This window comes from Papio anubis, chromosome 10, assembly GCF_008728515.1.
Source record: "Papio anubis isolate 15944 chromosome 10, Panubis1.0, whole genome shotgun sequence".
NCBI lineage: Eukaryota > Metazoa > Chordata > Mammalia > Primates > Cercopithecidae > Papio > Papio anubis.
This window is the reverse complement of record NC_044985.1, coordinates 7,203,775-7,223,492: the sequence shown is the minus strand read 5'-3', so window position 1 is coordinate 7,223,492 and position 19,718 is coordinate 7,203,775.

Below are 19,718 nucleotides of genomic sequence, written 5' to 3'. Positions count from 1 at the left end.
ACAAGGCCTCACCACACACTGAAGTCAGAGTACGTCTTTGATCCCTGCTGAAACAGAGGTAATCGGAAATAGATTTTCATCGCTAAATTATGTGAGCTAGGATGAGGGCCAGCTCCGAAGTCTAGATCAATGTTTGGCTATACTGAAGTTTATTGAAAAATTGCATAGGTAACCAAATTCCTCATGTGGCTAAGTCCAGGTCATGAATTGGCTTACAAGCATCATATTTGCCATGAATAAACCATCTTTCCTTCAAATTAGAATTGGTCATTTTCTTCACACACACACACACACACACACACACACATTACACACACTCTCCTTCAGACATATATAAATATAGATATGTAGACATACACATATAATCTTCTTTAGTAATGTGCGGTTAATTATTTTCTGTACATCAGAATCATACAAACGGCTTGTTACAGTGTAGATTGCTGAGCCCATCTCTAGATTTACTGATTCAGTTTGTTTGGAATGAGCCCATGAAATTTGCATTTCTGACAGTTTTCCACACGATCCCAGAGGCCACACATGGAGAACTACTGCCTTAGCACAATACATAGCAATTTGTAAGGCAGGGATGAAATTCTGAGTGAATGCATAGAGGACTGATAATTTCTGATAAAACTTGTTTGTTGGAGCTACTATGCTGAGAAACTGAGGCCAACTGAGTTCTTTAGCAGACAGACTTTGAACATTTATCTGACAGAGCTTGGCTAGAACAGAAAGAGAAAGAGAAACTAGGGATTTAAAAAGTCACTGATAAATGCTATTTGGTTATTAATGTTATTATTAATCATATAAACATCTTAAACTTGTGCTGCACTTTTTACCACTGAATCAGTAAATAATTTAATGAGGACCTGCTCTGAGAAGTCGTTTGCAATGTACACCCTGTAGCTTATGGGCTAATTTCACACCAGTCACGCAGCTTTTATATTATTTATCTTGCATGTTAATCCCCCTTATCTTCTAACTTTGAGTCCTCTGCTTATATGCCCATGCAGAAAAAAAAAATTATATTTCTAAATCTTGCTGATAATGTGATGGTTGCCATGTTTAAGGAATTAAAGATATTTTTAGGCCTTCTGACTTACGTATTCAGCTAAAGCTAAATAGAACCATAAGAATTCACATTCTAGGGGTATCACGGTAGAAATAGTAGAAGAAAAATTAAAACAGAAATGGTTAAAATAACTTACTTCTGTAGAACAAGACTAAGATGGCGAGAAGTGGGAATGGAGAATGTGACTATTCATCAGAATACATTGTTTTGTAAACATGTACATGCACTGCTTTCATTATAAAAAATAAATAAATAAATATGCCCAAACACATAGCACATGTATAAATAATTATGCCAATATTCATTTACTTTAGGGGTACCACGTTTACTCTCTTTGTGGAGAAAGTGCTATTCTGTACAATGTATTTGTCATTTAATCACAATTAACTTGTTTCCATTTCATTGTACATATTTTACAGATTTTTATCTCTCAGACTTTTTTGGAGAATTTTTATCTTTATACAAAAATCTAAAGAATAGGACCATGGCCAAGCATTTACTCTTAATCTAGAGTCACCATTTGTAAACTTTAACATTTAATGCCACACTCATGCATATATAATGCACATGTGCATATGTGTGCATATGTTTTTTGTAAGTAAATTGCAGACGTTATATTTCATGTTTTATACTTGAGCACGTGCCTTCTTAGAATAAGAAAAAGTTCTTATATAATCACAGTACCACACCTGTAACATTTCAGTTAAATTGTGTTATCACCACTTCTAAATTCACACTCAAATCTTCTCAATTACCCTAAAAGTGGCTTTCATAGTCTTTTACAAAATTTCTGACCCAGGTAATGTTATAAGTTGTATTTATTTATGGCCCCTTTAATTTATTTACAGCTAGAAGAACATTCCCCATGAGCCTTCTCAAGATACTGATTTTTTGAGGCATCTAAGTCCATTATTTTGTATAATTAATCAAATCATATTCTAGATGTGTAAAATTATTTACTAATGATCAGTTTTACATTAGACATTTTCTGGCAAAAATAAAATGTAGATGGTATAGTGTTCTTTCAATGTGTTGTGTCAGGGGGCACACAGATTGTTCCAAAATTGTCGATGCAAAATTTGATCATTTGTTTAAGTTGGTAAACTCCAGATATTTCTATTTTAAAGGTATATTGTTCCTTTATAAATGCAATTTTTAAACAACCTGTGGGATAGTATTTTGAGACAATGTGATTGTCTTACTCTCCAGTGGCTTCTTACCAAATAATTTTGAATACATCATAGTTCTTGCCTAAATATTAGTTTAGTGGTCACAAGATGATGATTTTTCAAATTACAGTTTATTTTACTTTTAGATATTACCTCATTAGTTTTTGAACACCTCCTTGGCTTTCTTGCTAAGCAAGATGCTCTAAGTCAATGTATTTTCCTGCACAAAACTAGAAGTAAACTACTTTTATAATAGTTAAGTAACTCTTAGAAAAGTAATTGTGTCTAGAAACAAATATCTGGATTAGATAATTGTATTTCAAACACACCATTGGATGGAATTAGAAAAAATGATCTATATATTTACACTTATGTGTATAAATATCTGAGTTCACATTGACATTCCCAATTGAGATTTAACAATGCAAAATGTTTCCTTTCTTTTTAAAATTATTTGTATTAATTTTATCTTATAATAGAAATCTTGGTTCTTACTAACATTAATATATCTACTTATTTAATATTATGCTCATAAAATAAATTCAGAATTATAACTCCAATACTACTTCTAAAAATAAACCTACCATTGAAGTTTAGTATTTATTTGCAGTTATGTTTGTTCTTACAGTACAGCCCACTAGAGATATAAAATCATTTTGCTGCTTTCAGAATTTAGATGACTGGAGTTATTATTATTATTATTATTATTTTACCTCAGGCGTGCAAAGAACAAGCAAGAGCATTATTCTTACCATTACAACAAGAAAGAAATCTGGACAAAAGAAAATCAGTTCACTTTCTGGGATCCATCAGAAACTGAGGTTGGAGGCAAAGAGCTAACCAACAATCTGGGGAGAGACAGGCACCTGCTGGGAATTAGGACCTGAGGGCTTGCTTGCTGGAGCAGATGCTGCCAGATAACATGTAAGCTGGTGAGAAGATCAAACTTGCAATTCAATGAATTGTTAAAGGCCCATTGTGGGCTTGCATGGTGACCTTAGACATAGAGGAATTTGACCTATTTGACCTACTTGTAGGGTTTCCCTACCAGGCACTAACAGGAAACAGCAGTGAGAATTTTGATAAAGGTTTTCTCATAATGATAGTTGTAAGTGGACACCAGTACAGATCAATCGTCTTTCTTTTACTTATGAAACAAAAGGCTTACCCTGCAGAAGGAAAGTAAAAAATAACTGTAGCTTTGGGATCTGATGGAAACCCATTGCAGCTAGAAGGTGGTAACTAGGAAAAGAAAACAAAAACAAACAAAAAAATTCTCTATCCATGGCAGGGGGGAGAGGCATGAAGATATAGTGTGATAAGAATTTCAACTAAAGGGGAGCAAGAAACATATTTGAAGACCACAACCCCAAGACAAATTTTTATAGTGCCTTCTTAAAATTCAGACAGTCAAAATACCTCAGAATACCATTATATGCCGTATCACCATGATGACATGGGCTACAAGGAAGGACAAGAAAAAGTTACAGTTGATGTAGCTTGGAGAGCAGCAAGAGGCGTATTCTATTTAATAAGCAATACAAAAGAAAAATCCAAAGCAGAGATACTCACTGACAAGAAGAAAAACTTAATAAAAATCACCTGGCAAATTAGCCCACACGTTAAATTCAAAGCATCAGAGCAAAGATAACACAAAGTACTCACAAGCAGAATATGAGGCCTGTGGTGTACTTCGGGCAACATTATCAACACTAGACGTTATTCTCAGCTCAACTACCCATTGGATTACCATAAATTCTCACATTAAAAACCTGGGAGAAGAAGCGGCTTGTCTAACCATAATGGTATCTGATGTCCTCTACAACATTTTCTGCTTTAAGTAAGAAATTAAAAAAAAAAAAGAAAAAAAAATCAGATTATGAAGACACAACACAATCACCAGAATTAAATTAATATATGCCACAATTGATAGCACTATCAGACATACTTTCAAGTAACCTTGATTAATACATTAAAGGCTCTAATAGAAAAAGTTGACAGCATACAAAATCAAAGAGACAAATTAATCAGAAGTGTGAAAGTATAAGAATGTTAAGATAACATAACTGTAATGAGAACGTGAGTGCTCATTAATAGGATCATCAGTTGACTCAATACAGACAAGATAAAAATCATTGACCTTCAAGAGATCGAGACCATCCTGGCCAACATGGTAAAACCCTCTCTCTACTAAAAATACAAAAATTAGCTGGGCATGGTAGCATGTGCCAGTAGTCCCAGCTACTTGGGAGGCTGTGCCAGGATAATTGCTTGAACCCAGTAGGTGGAGGTTGCAGTCAGCCGAGATCACGCCACTGCATTCCAGCCTGGCGACAGAGCGAGGCTCCATCAAAAAACAAAACAAACAAACAAACAAAAAACATTGACCTTAAAGATCTGTCCGTAGAAATTACCCAGCATGAAAAGAAAAGGTAACACAGGTGGAAAAGCAACATACAAGAGTTATGGGACAATATAAACCATTCTAAATTGCCCACAGTTGGCATCCCAGTAGGGGAAAAGAAAATAAAACAGAAAAGTAACTTAAAAAGTGGCAGTCAAAAATTTTCCAAACTTAATAACAGATTCCAAATCAAAAATCCAAAAAGCTCATAGAACACTAAGCAGAAACTAACCAAATAAATTTTGTCTTGATCTATCATATACAAACTACTAAAATCAAAAAGAAAGAGAAACTTTTGAAGGTATCCATGGGTGGTGGGGGGCACATTACCTACAACTAAAAGGCATAAGAATTATAGGTAACCTATAGTCATAATTCAAGCAAACAAGAAAGAAAAAGAAAAACATTGTTGAAGTGCTGAAAAAAACCCATAAATACTGAAGAAATCCATTTCCAACAGACTACAAAGAATTTTAAAATGTCTTTGGTGAGAAGAAATATGATAGAGATCAGAGACTTGGTTGTATACAATGGAATAAAACGGAAAGAGCATATTTAAAAGGGTTCTATTATCCAAGAGTATATGACAACGCTAACTTGTTCTACAACAGAGCTTTTTTTTTTTTTTTTTTTTGAGATGGAGTCTTACTCTGTTGGCCAGGCTGGAGTGCAGTGGTGTGATCTCGGCTCACGGCAACCTCTGCCTCCTGGGTTCAAGCGATTCTGGTGCCTCAGCCTCCCGAGTAGATGGGACTACAGGTGCCCACCACCATACCCAGCTAATTTTTTCTATTTTTAGTAGAGATGGGGTTTCACCATGTTGGCCAGGAGGGTCTTGAACAGAGCTTTATATATGATGTATATTAAAGTTATGATTAATGATATAGATGTATGCATAACAACAGTTGGAGATTTCCATACTCTTTTATCAGTAATTGGTAGAAGAATTAGGGAGAAAATCAGTAAGTTTGTAGAGATCTAGACATAATCATTAGCAAACTTGACCACATTGACATTCATAGAACATTCCTCAAACAACAAAAGAATATACAATCTTCTTAAGCATACAAGGACCATTGATCCAAATAGTTCATATTGGTAGCAATAGAACGAATCCTGGCAAATTTGAAGGAAATTAAGTCATATGAGTTAATTTTTAGTTGACAACTAAATTAATAGCAATCAACAACAGAAATATATCTAGAAAATTCTTAAATGGTTAGAAATTAAGTTATTCACTCCAAAGTAACTCATAGGTCAAAGGGGACACGTCAAGAAAAATTAAAAATTAGTTTGGTGCAAATAAAAGTAAAATATAATATTTTAAACCTCTGGAGCTTAAGATAAACTAGTGCTTAGAGGAAAAAGTAATTATGTAAATTATTACATTGAGACCCCAAAAGCAAATGCAACAAAATAAAAAATAAATAAGTGAGACCTAATTGAACTAGAAAGCTCTGCAGAGCAAAATAAATAATCCACAGAGTAAACAGACAACTTACCGAATGAGAGAAAATATTTGCAAACTATGCACTGGACAAAGAACTAATATCTAGAATCTACAAGAAACTCAAATCAGCAAGGAAAAATAAATCCTATTAAAAAGTGGACAAATTACATGAATAAATATTTTTCAAAAGAAGATATACAAATGGCCAACAAATGCGTGAAAATATGCTCAACATCACTAATCATCAGGAAATTGCTAATTAAAACTACAGTGAGATACCATCTTACTTCAGCCAGAATGGCCATTATTAAAAAGCAAAAAAAAACACAATAGATATTCTTGGAGATGTGGTGAAAAGGGAGAGCTTGTCCACTGCTAGTGGAAATGTAAATTAGTACAGCCTCTATGAAAGACAATAGGAAGATTTCTCAAAGAACTGAAAGATCCACCATTCAATCTACCAATCCCACTACTGGGTATCTACTGAATGTAAAAAAAAAAAGAAGAATCATTATATCAAAAACACACTTGTATGCATATATTTATTGTGGCAAAAATCCCAATTGCAAAATCATGTAATCCACTTTTTCTTGATTTTTATTTTTTGTGTATGCATTGTATGATTCTTGGCTTGAGGTTATCATGAGGCTTGCAAATACTATCTTATAAGTTATTATTTTAACCTGATAATGCTGTTTGCATAAACAAACTTTAAGCAAGCAAAAAGGAAACTAGTAAAAATTCTTTGCCTTAACGTTATACCCCCAACTTTTTAACATTTTGTTGTTTCTAATTATATCTTATACTGTCTATGTCTTGAAAAGTTGTCATAGTTATCATTTTTGATTGGTTCATCATTTAATCTTTCCACTTAAGATTAGTTTACAGACTAGTTATAGTGTTGTAATGTTCTGTGTTTTCCTGTGTACTCATTATTACCAGTATACCTTCAGGTGATTACTTACTGTTCATTAATGTCCTTTTCTTTCTTTTTTTTTTTTTTTTTTTTTTTGAGACGGAGTCTCACTGTGTCGCCCAGGCTGGAGTGCAGTGGCCGGATCTCAGCTCACTGCAAGCTCCGCCTCCCGGGTTCACGCCATTCTCCGGCCTCAGCCTCCCGAGTAGCTGGGACTACAGGCGCCCGCTGCCTCGCCCGGCTAGTTTTTTGTATTTTTTAGTAGAGACGGGGTTTCACCGTGTTAGCCAGGATGGTCTCGATCTCCTGACCTCGTGATCCGCCCATCTCGGCCTCCCAAAGTGCTGGGATTACAGCCTTGAGCCACCGCGCCCGGCCGCTAATGTCCTTTTCTTTCTAACTGAAATACTACCTTTAGCATTTCTTGTTGGACATGTCTGGTGTTGATGAAATCCCTCAGCTTTTGCTTGTCTTGGAAAGTCTTTATTTCCCTTTCATGTTTTGAGGATATTTTCATCAGATTATTCTAGGGTAAACGTTTCTTCCTTCAACATTTTAAAGGAAAACATTATCCCATTCTCTGCTAGCCTATAAGGTTTCCACTGAAAAGTCTACTGCCAGACGTATCAGAACTCCATTGTATGTTGTTCGTGTCTGTTCTCTTGTTGCTTTTAGGGTCTTTTCTTTATCTTTAATCTTTGGGAGTTTGAATATTAAATGCCTTAAGGTAGTCTTTTTTGGGTTAAGTCTGCTTGGTGTCTATAACCTTCTTGTTTCTGGATATTAATATCTTTCTCTAGGTTTAGCAATTCTCTGTTACCACTTTACCTTTCTATTCCTATCTTTTTCTCTATTTCCTCTTTGAGGCCAATAACCCTTAGATTTGCCCTTTTGAGGCTGTTTTCTAGATTCTGTAGGTGTCCCTCATTATTTTTTTATTCTTTTATTCTTTTGTCTGCTCTGACTGTATATTTTCAAATAGCTGCTCCTCAAGTTCCCCAATTCTTTTTTCTGCTTTATCAATTCTGCCATTAAAATATTCTGATCCATTTTTCAGTATGCCAGTTGCATATATTAGCTCCAAAATTTCTGCTTTTTTAAAAATTTATCTCAATCTCTTTATTAAGTTTATCCGATCGAATTCTGAATTACTTCTCTGTGTTATATTGAATTTATTTGCGCTTCTTCAACACAGCTATTTTGAATTCTTGGCCTGAAAGGTCATGTATCTCTGTTTCTTCAAGATTGGTCTCTCGTTTCTTATTTAGTTCATGTAGTGAGGTGATGTTTTCCTGGATGGTGTTGATGCTAGCAGATGTTCTTCAGTGTCTGGGCATTGAAGAGTTGGGTATTTATTGTAGTCTTCACTATCTGGGCTTGTTTATACCTTTCCTTCTTCAGAAGGCTTTCTGGAAATTTGAAATAATTTGGGTGTTGTGATCTAAGCTGTATCTACTTTAGACAGCACCTTAATCTCAGTAATGCTGTGGTCCTTGCAGTTTTGTAGAGATACTTCCTTAATGATTGTGGACAAAATCTAGGAGAATTCTCTGGATTACTAGGTAAAGACTCTTGTTCCATTCCCTTACTTTCTCACAAATGGAGTCTCTCTCTCTCTCTCTCTCTCTCTCTCTCTCTCACTCTCCTGAGCCACCTAAAGCTGGAGGTGGAGGGACAGAAGCCCTCTTGTGGTAACCACCACTATGAATGTGCTGGGTCAAACCAGAATCTAGCATAACACTGGGTCTCGGCCAAGGCCTGCTGTAACCATTCCCTGGCCACTACCTATGTTTGCTCAAGGCCCTATGGCTCTACAATCAGCAGGTGGCAAAGCCATCCAGGCCTGTGTTCTCTTCAGCGTGGCAAGTACCCGCAGGGCCCAGGTGGTTCCAGAGGTGCCATCTGGGTGTCAGGGACTGGAGTTAAAACCTTAGAAGTCTATCTGGTGTTCTATTGTACTGTGGCTGAGTTGGCACTCAAACCACCAGGCACAGTCCTTTCCACTTTTCCCTCCCTCATAGCCACTGCCACCCCAGGCCGTAAGGAATTCTGCCAGACTACTGTCAATCTTCCCTTAAGTCCCAAGGGCTCTTAAGTCAGCTTGTGATAAATGCTGCCTGGCCTGGGACTCACTCTTCAGGGCAGCGGGCTCCCCTGTGGCCCACAGAAGATCTAGAGATACTGTCCAAGAATCAATTCCTGAAATCAAGGACCCCAGGATCCCACTTGGTGCTCCACCCTCCTGTAGCTATGCTGGTACCGAAGGTGCAAGACAAAGTGCCCTTTACTTTTTCCTCTGCTTTTCTCAAGCAGAAGCAGCTTTTCCTCATAGCCACAACAGCTGGGAGTGTACTGCTACTCAACTGAAGTGAGCAAGTCTCAGAGGTTCACCCAAGGCCCTTGACGTAGTACCTGTTTACTGCTGCTGGTTGTTCAGGTCCCAAGGGCTCTTCAGTGAGAAGGGGATAAATGCCGCCAGGACTTTGTCCTTCTCTGCAAGCAGCAGGTTCCCTTCCTGCCCACGGTGTGTCTAGAAATGCCATCTGGGAACTAGGGCCTGAAAAGGGATATCTCATGACTCTCACTAGTGCCCTGTGGCGCTAGTCAATGGCTCAGCTGGTATTCAAGCAAAGACAAGTCCTCCTCACTCTTTTTTTTTTTTGAGGCGGAGTCTCGGCCTGTCACTCCAGGCTGGAGTGCAGTGGCCGGATCTCAGCTCACTGCAAGCTCCGGCCTCGGTTCCCACCATTCTGCCTCAGCCTCTCGGAGTAGCTGGGACTAAGGCCCCGCCTCCACACCCAGCTAATTCTTTATTTTTTTTTTTTTTTGAGACGGAGTCTCTCTCTGCCCAGGTTGGAGGCAGCGGCCGGATCTCAGCTCACCGTAAGCCCGCCTCCCCGGTTCCCCGCCCCATTCTCCTGCCTCTAGCCTCCAGTAGCTGACTACAGGCGCACTCCTCGCCTGCTGTTTTTTGTATTTTTGTAGAGACGGTTTCACCGAGTTCGGCCAGGATGGTCTCATCTCTGACCTCGCGGATCCACTACTGCCTCCCAGTGTTGGATTACAGGCTTGATTTCTCACCTCGCCAAGTCCTCCCCACTCTTTCTCTCTTTTCTTTTTTCTTTTTTTTTTTTTTTTTGAGATCTAGAGTCTTGCTCTGTCAGCCTGTTGTTCGGAGTGCAGTGGTCGGATCTCAGCTCTCACTGCAAGCTCCGCCTCCCGGTTCCCCGCCATTCTCCCGCCTCTCAGCCTCCCGAGGCTGGGACTACAGGCTCACCACCAGCCTGCTGCTTTTTTGTATTTTTGCAGAGACGGGGTTTCACGGCAAAGTTAGCCAGGATGGTCTCGATCTCTCGGGATTCCCTCGCATTCCTCCGCTTCGCCTCCCAAAGTGCTGGGATTACAGGTTTGAGCCACCGCTACCGCCTTCTTTTCTTAAGCAGAAAGAAGGGGTCTCTTTTTGAGCCATGAACTGTAGTTTTTGCTAGGTAGGGGACATGAGTACTCTCTTAGCTGCTCTAGCTGGTGTCTCCGTAGGTCACATGTTCCCCCACCCACCCAGTTCACTGCCTCTGGGCCCAGTTCAACCCTAAGACTCACATCAGCACATCAGAGCTACAGTCCTTGTGGCCTAGACTGCCTTTCAAGTTTACTTAGAGACCCAGAGCACTTTGGCCCTCGGTAGCGAGGTTTTTCAGAACTCAAGTTCCGACTGCTGGGCTTGGTGATTTCCCCTTTGGCTAGGGTTGCTTTAAATGCTCCATTTGTGGACATGCATTGGTTAAGTTTGGTCTGGTTTTCCTTTCTGCTGTAACAGAATAGCACTCACAATTGCTATGTTCACAACAGAACTGCCTCATAATTGCCCTGTTCTCCCTCCCCTGCCGCCGAGAGACACGCTCTGCCTCTGTTTCCTGGGTGTGAGGGAGGCGTGGCATCCACCATTCAAGGCTATTTATTCTATCTCTTTGATTCCTTTTTCAGTGATACATAGTTAAAAGCAGGTACTATGAGGGCTCACCTGGTCTTTGGTTCTTATGAAGATGTCTTTTCTGTATAGAGAGTTGATTAATTGGTGTCCTTACAGGGAGGATGATCAGTGGAGCCTCCTATTCCACCATCTTGCTCCCCCCTTTCCCTAAGAAAACTTAACAAAAAAATACATAATCTGAGTTGTCCTATAATTATTAATGAAATTGAATTTTTAGTTAAACATTTTCCCAAGCCCAGATGCCTTCACTTATTCGTTCTACAAATCATGTAAGAAAAAATATATAATAAGTCTTTACACAATATTTAAAAAGGACTCTAAGAGGATTTAAATAAATACAAAAATATATCATATTTGTAGATAGAAAAATACAAGATTATTAAAATGTCAATTATCTCCAATGTGATCCAGGGGGTTAATGAAATCCTGTTCAAAATTGCTGTAATATTTTTGAGGGTATGAACAACTAATTCTAAAGTATATATCTGGGAAGGTAAAGAAACTAAAATAGCAAAAATATTTCTACAAAAAAATAATTTTCGGGACACTCACTGTCATTCTCTAGGTCTTCATATAAAGTTACTATAGTCAAATCTATGGCATTGGTGAATGGATAGATCTATAAATCAAAAGGAACTAAAATAAAGACCCTAGAAATATACCCAAGCACATATAGTGAACAGATTTATGACAAAGATGCAAAGACAATTTAAGAAAGAATAGATGGAATAACTTTACTAAAATTCAGACAGTTATGTGCAATAAATAAGAAAATATAAAACAAAAAACAAACATCCTTAACTTATACCTCACAGTCTATACTGAACTCATAATTGACCATAAACATAAGTACAAAATATACAACTATAAAAATTTTATAAGAAATTATAAGAAATGGTCTGTAGGATATTGAATTTGACAAGTTATTACTTCAAAAGCATTATTCATAAGAAAAAAAGGTTTTCTAGTTTAAGAGCTTTTGCTGTATAAAATAATTTTATCAAATTTAAAACCTTAAATTTTAGTGCCCATGCTCTTTAAAAGAAAGTGTTACAATCCGACACGGGCGGATCACGAGGGCAGGAGATCGAGACCATCCTGGCTAACACGGTGAAACCCCGTTTCTACTAAAAAAATACAAAAAAAAAAACTAGCCGGGCGAGGTGGCGGGCGCCTGTAGTCCCAGCTACTCGGGAGGCTGAGGCAGGAGAATGGCGTGAATCCGGGAGGCGGAGTTTGCAGTGAGCTGAGATCCGGCCACTGCACTCCAGCCTGGGCGACAAAGCGAGACTCCGTCTCAAAAAAAAAAAAAAAAAAAGAGGCCATATACTGGGAAAATATTTGCAAATTATGTCTTGTAAAACACATATCTAGAATATTAAGAAAAATAAAACTCAAACAAACCCCAACAATAACAAAACAACAAACCAAATAATAAATGGACAGAATATCTGAAGAGATATTTCATCAATAATGATATTTTATGTAGAAAATAAATACTGGAAATTATTCTCAGCAATATTAGTCATTAAGAAAATAACACAAAATCAAATCACACTAAGATGCTATATAAACCTTATTAGAATGGCAAAAACAAAGTAAAACAGCAACAATAAACAAAATACTGATGGTATAAAATATTGGTGAGATTGTAGAGCAACACAAATTCTCACTTATGTTTTGTTTCAGATAAAAATGTCACTGTCAATTTAGAAAATAATTTGGCAACTTTTTAAAGGAAACCTTAGACACACACACAGACACAAAACACACACACAAACATATGTTTATCATAAGACTGAGGACTTGCACCTCCAGATTTTCATCCAAGTGAACTAGAAACTATATGCACACCAAAACCTATATGAGAACATTTATAGCAGACTTAATTATAATGACCAAAAACTGGAAATAACATAAATGTCCTTCAGCAGCCGAATGTATAAGCTGTGGTACATCCATACAATGAAACATCACTAGGCAATAAAAAAGATCTCATTATTGATTTATGTGTCAACATGAATGGATCATAAAGGCATTTAGGTAAGTGAAAGAACAAAGCCACAAAAGCTGTTTACTGTGTGATTCCTTTATCTGGCATTCTGTAAAGGTAAAACCATAAGCAACAGAAAGTAATAAAAAGGAGCCGAACTTATAACTTTAGAAAGAGTATTTTAACTACATTCTGTAAGGTTAAAGATAAAAATAAACCCTCTAATTCGTCAATACCTTCGTTTCTCATAGGAATATGGGTAAGCAATTTTGAAAAACGGTTTGTATATATACTAGAATTGAACAAATAAGCAAATAAATTACAGATAATGGGAACCAGGTTTCTCACTACACAGAAAGAAGTTGTAAAAAGGCATGGGAGTGGAAGCTGGAATAAACACTGTGGTACTAATTTAGAGTCAGACATCATTGTGTACTACAGCTTATTTTATCATCCATACTGGTAGATAATAAAATAAATACAGAGGAGTATCTACATCTGGAATAAGGGACATCTATTGCTCACGCCCAATTTATAAATATAGAAGGAATTAGGAATATAGAAAATCACCATGAGGATGTAACTGTAGTAAGTATAGCAGGCACAATGCATTGGTGAAAGCTAAAAGTGTGGGAGACGTTATAAAGAAAAAGGCCATTGCCCAGACTCAAAGTAACCCCCCAAATTATTAATTAATTAACGTGGTGGTTTTAACACGTGCACAAATTGTTGGTTTATCTTCCCTCTAGGAGGTGGAAATTAATTCCTCTCCCCTTGAGTGTGGGTTGTACTTGGTTTCTCTTTTCTCATCAATAGATTATGCAAAGAGAAGAATAACTTTCAGTATAGAAACTTGGAAGACACCACTTTAACTAAATAATCAATGTGAGCATCACCAACAATAACTCATATTGATACCATATACCCCCTGTTTGATGCAATGAGAGGGCGCTTCACACTGTGGAGTTCTCCTCTAAAATTTTCAATCCCAATTGAATTTTGACAATACCTCAGAGAAACCCAGACTTATTTTTTTAAAAAAGCTGGACTGTATCTTTCAAACCCTAAAAGGTTGTCACTATACATTTTTTAGGATGGCCAAAATTCAGAATGCCACCAAATGCTGATGAAGATGTGTAGCAACAGGAACTCTCACTCATTGCTCCTGAGAATGCAAAATGGTACGACCATTTTGGAAGACAATTTGGCAGTTTCTTACAAAACTAAACATGTAGTTACTATGCAATTCAGCGATTGTGGTGTTGGTATTTACCCATAGGCTTTGAAAACTTATGTCCATAAAGAAAACCTATACACAGATGTTTATAGCAGCTTTACGGACAATTGCCAAAACTTGGAAGCCACCAATATGTCTTTTAGTAGGTGAATGGATAAATAAACTGTGGTGTATCCACACAATGGCATATCATACAGTGCTTTGTTGATAACTATCAAAAAATGTCTGTCTAATGCTTTAATGTCTTACTTTTTGATTCAGTCCTAGGGCAAAGGTTTGAGAACCTGTGTGACTCACTGGTGTAAGTCCCAGAATCCCAGGACCTACGAACCTGGAGTTCTGATATCTGAGATAAGGAAAACATGAAATGTCCCAGCCTTAAATAGAAAATTTGCCCTTTCTCTGCCTTTTTAATTGCTGGTTTGTTTTGTTTAATAGCATTTATTTTGGCATTTAGAAAAATCTAACTTTATAGACAGTAAAACTTTTTATAATATTCAAGTTTCCCTTGGCTATCTCTTTATTGGAAAGACCATCTTTAGTTAAATTCCTCAGACTGGGTTAATAATTATAATACTCTATATATTCTTACTTCTTTAAAATTGTTTTTCTATTGTATGATTTAAATCAGTTCATCTTAATGTGACAACTATGTTAATTAACTTCATTTTTCATTCTTCTTTTATTTTCTTCTTGTCTCTCCAAAGGTACATGAGGTACAATTTAAAGCAATCACTTTCTTTTGAAAACCATTGAAAATCGTTGCCTATATTTCATTTTTGTTGTACTATATTATGTTCTATCCATACTCTCAATGGACTGGATGATGCCAACCTGCATTGGAGTGCCCACTTGCCTGAATCAGCAGCCTGAGAGGCCCCACACTTCCTGGGCATAGATTGTGGTACAGCATAGTCTTCTCTGCTCCATACTGAAACAGATATTCAGACACTTGGAGTAGCTACCCACCTGCATTAGGAGTTTAGGCTCCTCCCAAGCTCAGTGAAGAGAATGTGAGGCGAAGGAGGTACGCCACCTCTACAAATAAGCACACCTCTAGGTGCTTGGTGGCTGCTCAGTGTATTTTCCCTTGGTGTTGGTGCTTGTGCCTGCCATCAGGAGACCTGTAAGTGGGCCTTCCTAGTCTCGCCATGCCTATTGTATTAGTCTGTTTTCATGCTGCTGATAAGGACATACCTGAGACCGGCTAATTTAGAAAGGAAAGAGATTTAATTGATTCACAGTTCCACATGGGCTGGGGAGGCCTCACAATCATGGTGGAAGGCAAGGAGGAGAAAAGTCGCATCTTACACACACGGCGGCAGGCAAAGAGAGAGAACTTGTGCAGAGGAACTCCTCTTTATAAAACCATCAGATCTTGTGAGACTTATTCACTAGCATGAGAACAACACAGGAAAGACCTGCCCTCATGATTCAATTACCTCCCACTTTGGGTCCCTCCTGCGATACGTGGGAATTGTGGGAGCTACAATTCAAAATGAGATTTTGAATTGCCAAACCGTATCACCTATCATGCTTCACCTCCAGACTGAGCAGGGAGCTCAACCCACTATGCACTTCACAGATTACCCCATTGCCTGAAGCAATAGAGAACTTCTTCTGGTAAACAAGGATCAAGTATACATACAACCACAAAAGCCAAACCATATCACCTATCATGCCTCACCTCCAGACTGAGCCGGGAGCTCAACCTACTATGCACTTACAAGGACATTCAACTTCTAACCCACAAGCATCATCTACTGTCCTGTAGGTCAAACTGCACAGCTCAGTATAAAACCTGCCAACAGAAGAGCAGAAGCAAACCCCAAAGGCCCTACCCAGCATTCTCTACAGTCGCACCCCTTAGGGAGGGAGGAAAATGAAAAGAAAAAAAAAAAATTATAGAGAAATAAAGAAAAAGATGCTATTCACATGAAAATAATGAGAAAAATTAGAAATGCCAGTGTCTACAGATGAGAAGGAATCAGCAGAAAAATTCTCGCACCATGAATAATAAACAATGCTGTGACCCCACGGGAGGATCACACTAGCTCTCCAACAACGGTCTCAACCAAAATGGAAACTTAGAAATGATTAGAAATGATTAATGAAAATGTGAAGCATAGCTTGCAAGGCAGCTCGACAAGATCTGAGACAAGACTGAAATTCAACACGAAGAAACTTTAAAGCAATCCAGGAAATGAAGAAAGAGATAAACATCTTCAAAAAATCAATCAGAGCTTCTGTAATTGAAAATCTCACTTAAGGAATTTCAAAGTACAATCAAACCATTATCAATAAACTAGACCAAGCAGCAAAAAGAATTTCAGAGCTTGGAGACTAGTCTTTTGAATTAAAACAGTCTGACAAAAAATAAAAGGAAAATAATTTTTAAAAATAAAATCTTCAAGAAATATAGGATTATGTAAAGCAAGCAAACTTACTAATTACTGGCATTTCTGAGAGAGAAGAAGAAAAGGCAAATAACTTGGAAATATATTTAAGGGAATAATCTTAAAAATATTTTTTAATCTTGCTAGAGAGGTATACATCCAAATACAAGAAATCCAGAAAACACCTGTGAAATACTATTAAAAATGTACATTACCAAGCATTTAGTCACCAGAATGTCCAAGGTCAATGTGAAAAAAAAAGGCTTAAATGCAGCTAGAGAAATTGGTCAGATAATATACAAAGGGAGCCCCTTCAGGCTAACAGTGGACTTCCCAACAAAAGTCTTATAAGCCGGGGAGTTTGGGGTCCTATTTTCAGCATTCTGAAAGAAAAGAAATTCCAACTAAGAATTTCATATCCTACCGAACTGAGCTTCATAAAGGAAGGAGATATAAAATCTTTTCCACACAAGCAGTCACTGAAGGAAGTGTTACCACTAAACCAACCTTACAAGGACATCCACAAGGTAGTTCTAAGCATGGAAATAACAGGACGATATCTGCTACCACAAAACACACTTAACCCACTAGCACATGGTCCACAGGCCCTGTAAAGCAACTACACAATAGAAACTACAAAGCCATCAGCTATAACATAATAATAGGAGTAAAACATCACATATCAATATTATCCTTGAGTATCTTAAAAGGCACAGAATGGCAAGTTAGATTAAAAAAAAAAAAGAAGAAGAAGACCCTTCTGTCTGGTGTGTTGAAGGGACCCATCTCACACACAATGATGGCCATGAGCTCAAAGTAAAGGATTGGAGAAAATTCTCTTATGCAAATGGAAAGCCAAAAAAGAGCAGAGGTTGTGGTTTTTATATCACAGTAAACAGACTTTAAACCAACAACAGTAAAAGGAAAAAGACAATGAAGGGCACTGCATAATGATAAAGGGTTCAATTAAACAAGAAGACATATTATATCTATTCTAAATATTTATGCGTCCAACATTGGAGCACCAGATTCATGAAAATAAATACTTCTAGACCTGCAAAAAGACCTAAACAGCCACACAATAGTTGTGGGGGAGGGGCTTCAACACCCCACTGACAGTGTCAGACAGATCATTGAGACAGAAAACCAACAAATAAATTCTGGACATAATTTTGACACCTGACCAACTGGGCCTAATAGAATTCTACAGAGTACGCTACTCATCAACCACAGAACATACATTCTTCTTATGTGCACATAGAACATACTCTAAGATTTACCACTTGCTTAGCCATAAAGTAAGGCTTAATAAATTCAATAAAAAATTATTGGTGTTGATTTCTCAAAACTACAAAAATACGTGGAAATTAAACAAATTGCTCTTGGATGACTTTGGTTTTACTTTTATTTTAGGTTCAGGGGTATATGTGCAGGGGTTTTTTTATATATAGGTAAATTGCATGCTATAGGAGTTTGGTGTACAGTTTATTTTATCACTCAGGTAATAAACATAATAACCAATAGGTAATTTTTTGATCCTCTCCCTCCTCCCACTCTCCACCCTCAAATAGACCCAGTCTCTGTTGTTTTCTACTTGTGTTCATGTGTTCCCAATGTTTAGCTCCCACTTATAAGTTAGTGTATAAGTATGTTATACATCAAAAGGAAAAAGACAATGAAGGACATTCTAAATGTTTAGCTCCCACTTAGAAGTTAGTATGTAAGTAAGTTATACAGTTATAAGTTAGAACATGCCGTATTTGATTTTCTGCTCCTGTGTTAGTTCGCTTAGGCTACCAGCCTCCAACTTGATCCATGTTGCTGCAAAGAACATGATCTCATTTTTTTATGGCTACATAGTATTCCATGATATTTATGTACCACATTTTCTTTATCCAGTCCATCATTGATAGGCATTTAAGTTGATTCCATGCTTTTGCTATTGTGAATGTTGCTGCAATAAACATATGTGTGCATGTGTTTTTAAGGTAGAAAAATTTCTATACCTTGGGACATATACACAATAATGGGATTGCTGAGTTGAATGATACCTCCATTTTAAGATATTTTAGAAATTGCCACACTGCTTTCCACAATGGCAAAACCAGTTTACATTTTCACTAGAAGTGTATAGTTGCCCTTTTCTCCACAACCTTGCTAAGATCTGTTACTTTTTTTCAACATTTTAGTGATAGCCATTCTGAGAGATAAGATAATACCTCATTGTGGGTTTGATTTGTATTTGTCTAATGATTAGTGATGTTGAATATTTTTTCATATGCTTATTAGCCAAGTATATGTCTTCTTTTTAAAAGTGTCTATGTCATTTGCCTATTTTTTAATAGGGTTGTTTGTTTATTGCTGTTCAATTTATTTAAGTTTCTTATAGATTCTGGGTACTAGATCTTCATTGGATGAATGATTAGCAAATACTCTCTCCCATTCTGTAGGTCTGTTTACTATGTTGACAGTTTCTTTTGCTGTGCAGAAACTCTTTAGTATAATTAGGTCCCATTTGTCAATTTTTGTTTTTGTTGCAGCTACTTTTGGCATCTTCATCATGAAGTCTTTGCCAGGACGTATGTCCAGAATGGTATTTCTTAGGATATTTTGCAATGTTTTTGTAGTTTTGGCTTTTACATTTAAGTCTTTAATTTATCTTGAATTGATATTTGTGTAGGGTGTAAGGAAGAGGTTCATTTTCAAACTTCTGCATGTCACTAGCCTGTTATCCCAGCATTATTTATTGAATTGAGTGTTCTTTCCCCATTATTTGTTTTTGTCAACTTTGTCAAATCTCAGATGGTTTTAGATGTGTGGCACTATTTTGAGTCTGTCTGTTCTTTTCAACTGGTCTGTGTTTCTGTTTTTGTACCAGTACCAGGCTGTTTTGGTTACTAGAGCTTTGTAGTATAGTTTGAAGCCATCTAACGTGATGTCCCAAGATTTTTTCCTTTTGCTTAAGATTTCCCTGGATATTCAAGCTCTTTTTTGGTTCCGTATAAGTTTTAAGATAGTTTTTTTTTCTAACTTGATGAAGAATGTTATTGTTAGTTTGATAGTAGTAGTATTGAATGTGTAAATTGCTTT